Genomic DNA, 6001 nt, shown 5'->3' with positions numbered 1-6001 from the left:
TGAATATTTGATAAAATACATTTGTAACTTGTCATTTTTGTTTGCATCTGAATATATCAAACTCTTAGCTCTTTTATTCCACTAAAAAAGTACACATTAGAATTATATACACTATTGGTTTGAAAATTAAACATTTTCATACTTAATTCAACAAAATGCTATATTAGCTGATGTAGTTGAATACATGACATAATATCCTCGTGAGAAATGGGCACAGCATGTGCCAGCTATGTGGTAAACATTCCTAACAATCTCACCTCTGGGCTGGGAATAGTTCTTGAGCTGTAATCACTATACAATAGTGTAGCTTTATCTCCATTGGGCTCCAGACCTACTGAGCAATGGTAACACCAAAAACTGAAAATTTCAAGTAAATTAAAGTATATATTCAGTTGACCAAAAAGTGAGCACTCATTTTATCAGATCTATCCTAGTATTTGGGACATAATATGTCTATGTTCATGCAAATAAAAAGCATAATTTAACTTGAGATGAAAAAAAGTGAGAAAAAAGTTTAATTTAATACAGAAATAAAATAAAACATTCCAAACAAGCAATTTGTAAGAAAATGAAACTTATCTTTTAACAGGTTTGTGAGTAAAACCCTTCTAAAATTTTGATATCTCTCTGCCTTCTTAAATGGAGTATTCAAAGCACAGTTTAACTTTTCTTTAATGCTGCAGGAGCATTAACATATTTTTACCTAGCTCAATTGACAACCAGCAGTGGTTTTTGAAGGGCCATTTACTTCTAAATAAACTGATCCACAACCCCTCATTCAGGTGTCAGAAGACTTGACATATCAGCTTTTGCTTCACTCAGCCAAGAATGTATCCTGCTATTTGCAAAGCTGAATCTATAAGATGTACTTCTATTGGCATGCCTAATATGTCTATGTATTTATGTGTTGTGTACACAATGTTTCAGTACCACTTTAAAAAGCTCTAATTAATTGGCTTAAGAAAATAAAAGCACCTTAATCAAATACTTTATGTTGGAAAAAGAAAAGACTGGTCAAATGCTTTTTCAAGTTTATGCAACTTAACTGAAATCTTTAATAAATAAACTAGCTTTAAGATTACTGGTAAAGTATAATAATATTTAAAAATGTCTTAAGAATTGCCAGCATACATTTTTGTTTGCATTTATTAATTAAGCTATTTCATACTATCCCTGCTAAATACTATAAGATGTCAAAATTTGGCATAGGGATACAAAACTATAAACACAGCTCAAGACAGAATGATCTTTGCTGTGTAATATTTAATAAATAAGACATTGATATTAATTTAATAAAAATAGCTACATTATGAATTTAGTAGGATTACCGTAACTGCTAATCTTGTGGCTTTAGACAGTCTAGTCTGCAGGCAGTAAGGTTTATTTTGGGAAGGAACTGTTATCACCTTTGTTTCAAAGCTAAACTATAAACTAAGTTCCTCCCAAATTTGCCCAGAAATCAACAAGGACAGCTTGGAGGTTAGAAGCAAGATGGAGTCAGTTATGTCAAATCTTTTTCACTGTCTCAGTTATAATTTTGCAATGGCAGCTTCATAACTTTAAATAATGACTATGGCAGTTTTCATAAATAATCTAGGTAAATGATTAAAATAAAATAAGTAAGTAAATGTAATGAGATAAATACTTATAGAAAAACTCGTCATAATTTAGAAACTAAATTTATATTAAATTAAACAATACTATTTCATTATTTGGGTATTTTCCAATAAAATATATTTGTAGAAAAACTTTCTAAAAACAAGTTGTGTCCTTTTTTAAAAAGGTGAGCAATTTTTGTCTAATTCAAAGCTCTTTTTTTATTCTGAAAAGATTCTCACTCTCTCCCCTAGGCTGAGTGCAGTGGCACAATATCAGCTCACTGCAACCTCTGCCTGCCAGGTTCAAGTGATTCTCCTGCCTCAGCCTCCTGTGTAGCTGGAATTATAGGTGTGTGCCACCACACTTGGCTAATTTTTGTATTTTAATAAAGACAGGGTTTCACTATGTTGGCCAGGCTGGTCTCAAACTCCTGACCTCATGTGATCTGCCTGCCTCAACCTCCCAAAGTGCTGGGATTACAGGTGTGTACCACCACACCCAGCCTCAAAGCTTATTTAAGGGTTATGTATTAAACAAGGAACCAGAAAATAAGAAAGATGTTTAAAAAGTTATAAAAATAAAGAGTTTTTACTAAGAAAGCTGAAAGAGAAATAATTTTATATGAGAAAGAATCTTGTACAGATTTAGTCCTGGAATAAAATGACTGGCTTTTTAAGAAAGAGGGATGTTCAGGAGGAACCAGAAGGTCCAAGCATGTAATGAATGGTCTGTGTAAGTCACAATAAGTGGATATATTTTTTAAAAAACCAAGAAACAAGTTGTCTATAACTAAAAGGAAATTATAGAACTTTCTAGAGATTGGGTTTGATGTAAAAAAAACTTGTATGCTAAATAATTGGATAGAACAATGAAATTTTCTTAAGGGATTGATTTGCTCTTAATAAATTATAAGAGTTGTTTTTGTTTTGTTTTGTTTTGTTTTTTGTTTTCCGTGTGTGTGTTTTTTGTTTGTTTGGTTGGGTTTTTTTTGGTTTTTTTTTGAGATGCAGTTTTTTTCTTGTTGCCCATGCTGGAGTGCAATGGTGTGATCTTGGCTCACTGCAACCTCTGCCTCCTGGGTTCAAGCAATTCTCCTGCCTCAGCCTCCTGAGTAGCTGGGATTACAGGCATGCACCACCATTCCCGGCTAATTTTGTGTTTTTGTAGAGACGAGATTTCTCCATGTTGGTCAGGCTGGTCTTAAACTCCCGACCTCGAGTGATCTGCCCACCTCAGCCTCCCAAAGTGCTGAGATTACAGGTGTGAGTCACCAAGAGATTTGTTTTTTAAACACAAAGTTCAACCGTTATTGTGTCTTAGTGTTTTCAGTTTTCTCTCTCCCTTTCAAAGGTGCAAAATAGTAACACTCTCCTTAACTCATTTTCAGCTCATATAAGTTTTTTTCCTCAAGTTCTGTTTGTTGTGGCCTGATGCTAACAATGTTTTCTTAAAGGTCTACAGGAAATGTTTTCTTCCAACATAATATTCTATGTAGTGCAGAAGGTTTTTTCTTTTGCATTTGGTAAGTGGCCTAACAGATTTTACAGGGTATCGAAACAATTCCTATGTCACTATTATTGAGTTTTGGTTTGCTTAGGAAAAAACTGAGATTAATTTTATTTTTGAGAGGGAGTCTCACTTTGTCACCCAGGCTGCAGTGCAGTGGTGCAATATTGGCTCGCTGCAACCTCTACCTCCCAGGTTCAAGCAATTCTCCTGCCTCAGTCTCCTGAGTAGCTGGGATTTAATCAAGATTATTATGACCATGTATCTTTCTGCGTATGCCTTTAAAGTACTTGTGACATTAAGTTACAGGGCTTTGACTGCTTGAGTCTAAAAAGAACACCAAGTCTTGCTAAATCTTAAACACTGACAGCAATTAAAGCCTCATCTTCAAGCAGGCCCAGTAGAAGGTGCAAATCAAAATAAACTGGATTCCTGAGACACGGGGCCAGAAATTAAAGCTATTAACTCTTCAAGGCCCAGGGACTATTGCCAAAGAGGTGGGCATGTGAGATTGTAAGGGCTAATTTTTGATAAATAAAATAAATTCAGTTTCTCTATAAATTAATCATTAATGTCAAAGGCACACTGATACAAGACCAGCGTACAGGCCCCTATGTCAGATTAACAAGGTTTTTATGAAGCATTAACTGACCCCTTAATAAAGATCATAAAGGTTATAAAAGGTTTATGGAAGTGATATCTTATGGTCAAGATTAAAATTTTATAGATTGTTTATAAAATTTTGCAGAATAAATTTAATTAGTTTCATGCTGTTCTTACTAGGGCTTCTCATTTGGAACTTTAAGTCTCCTCTCTCAAAAAATGAAAGTTTTCACCTTTTTGAAATCCTTGAGTTATCACTTTGGTTAAATGAATGACTTATTTTACAGTGATCTGTGATCCTATTTTGTGATATCAAGTAAACCTTTGATATTTGACAGACTTTTCAAAATCAAATTATAAATTATATCTTTTACTGACCTAATTAATCCTTTAAGATGTTAGGTTCCCTAAAGTCCAAAAATAACATAATTTGGCTTATTTGGTACAAAAATTATATAGGAAGCATTGTCAAATATGAAATGGTATTTGGTTTTGGGGGCTGTATTTGTGCAAATATGTTATTTGTGTGTGTTCCAAAACTATGAGAAACTTCTGTAATTCTGATATGACTTTGTTTACATTATTAGTAATAATTGTAATTGTTGGCCAAGCACGGTGGCTCATGCCTGTAATCCCAGCACTTTGGGAGGCCTAGGCAGGTGGATCATGAGGTCAGGAGATTGAGACCATCCTGGATAACACAGTAAAGCCCCATCTCTACTAAAAATACAAAAAATAGCTGGGCTTGGTGGCAGGCACCTGTAGTCCCAGCTACTCAGGAGGCTGAGGCAGGAGAATGGCATGAACCCAGGAGGCGGAACTTGCAGTGAGCCAAGATAGCACCACTGTACTCCAGCCTGGGTGACAGAGTGAGACTCTGTCTCAAAAAAAAAAAAATTATTATTATTATTATTGCTATGTTAAATTATTGTGTGCCACAGGAGTAATAAATTTCCTTGTCAATTGTGTCTTTAATTATGGCTGCCCTAAAACTTTTGTCATCCACTGACAATTGTCTTGTTTTTGTCCTCTTTAGAAGGTGATTTTATAATAAGCTATAAAAACTCTAACAGATGCTCTTGAATTGGGGTTTCTGATAACTTTGGAGATTGTGACATCAGAACAAAGAAAAAAATTTTCAGGACTCATGGAGAGCTGAAATGTTCATGAATATCAGGCAGAACGGGAATTAACTGAATGAACTGAACTAATAAATGATTGAACTAATCTTTTTAACTTTTTGCTTAAAATGTTGCTAATCTTTTGTTTTTCAAAGTCAAGAAAACCTTTCTTTTGAGCTATTGACAGCTTTTAACAATTTAGTATACTCCTATGAACAAAATTTGGAGCATATTTTTTTCTTTCTACCTGATTTCTACAGATTTTGGAAACTATTTGTGAGTATTCTTAACTTACAGCAATACAGTTATTTGCATAAGTGCAATAAGAATCTGTTTTAATTTGTAACAGGACACAACTAGAGAAGCTAGTTATTTTATCATGGCTTTGACTGGAATGGTTTGTCTTCCTTTAAGGAATCAAACTTGACTTATGGAGCCAATAAAAACCCCTTGGAAAAACTGGCCTCATAGCTTTTCTACACAGTCCATGTACAGGGTTCCTGACCTGTTGTAAGTAAAGAATGTCACTTTCTGACAGGTCCAGGACCCCCAAGTTTATCTTGGAACCTAAAGAGAAGAGGGATTAACCCTTCATAAGTATCTGAGGGTACAAATCCGTGGCTGAGTTCAGCTTTTACAAAGTCTTATGTGAGATTCCTTCTACGGAAAAAAGTTGGATCATAGTCAATTTTAAAGCCTATGTTAAAAAAAATTAATCTTGCTGCACTATATACAAATAATCAGGCCAAGTATAATAAGGCAAATCAGTCCTACCATGACTTGTCTTTAGTAAAAATGGGAAGCTGGAGAGAGAAAAATTATGTTTCAAAAACTATAGTACACCTGATGTTAGATCTAGACTTGCCTAATGTTTTTCAATTTTTATTATTTTCTACACTTTGGACCAAATTCTAATTTTTCTTGGCTACAAGTCTGCAAAATAATGTTTTCCATTTTTTCCCTTCTCTTTTCCTTCATTTTTCCTAATTTGGAGTCACCAAAAACTAAGCTGTGCTTTTGTAAAATCCTGTGAACTAAAGCTACCCAACTTAAACTTCAGAAAAAAATAACAGCAACCTATTTACATACATAAGCCACTTTCATACCTACCTACTGATATATGGACTTCAGAGTAATGTGACCTACATTGATTTTCCAGAATTGTTCTTTTC

The sequence above is a fragment of the Theropithecus gelada genome, chromosome 8, assembly GCF_003255815.1.
Source record: "Theropithecus gelada isolate Dixy chromosome 8, Tgel_1.0, whole genome shotgun sequence".
In the NCBI taxonomy this organism is placed as follows: domain Eukaryota; kingdom Metazoa; phylum Chordata; class Mammalia; order Primates; family Cercopithecidae; genus Theropithecus; species Theropithecus gelada.
The sequence above is the reverse complement of the archived record's forward strand: the minus strand, read 5'-3'. Positions refer to the sequence as shown.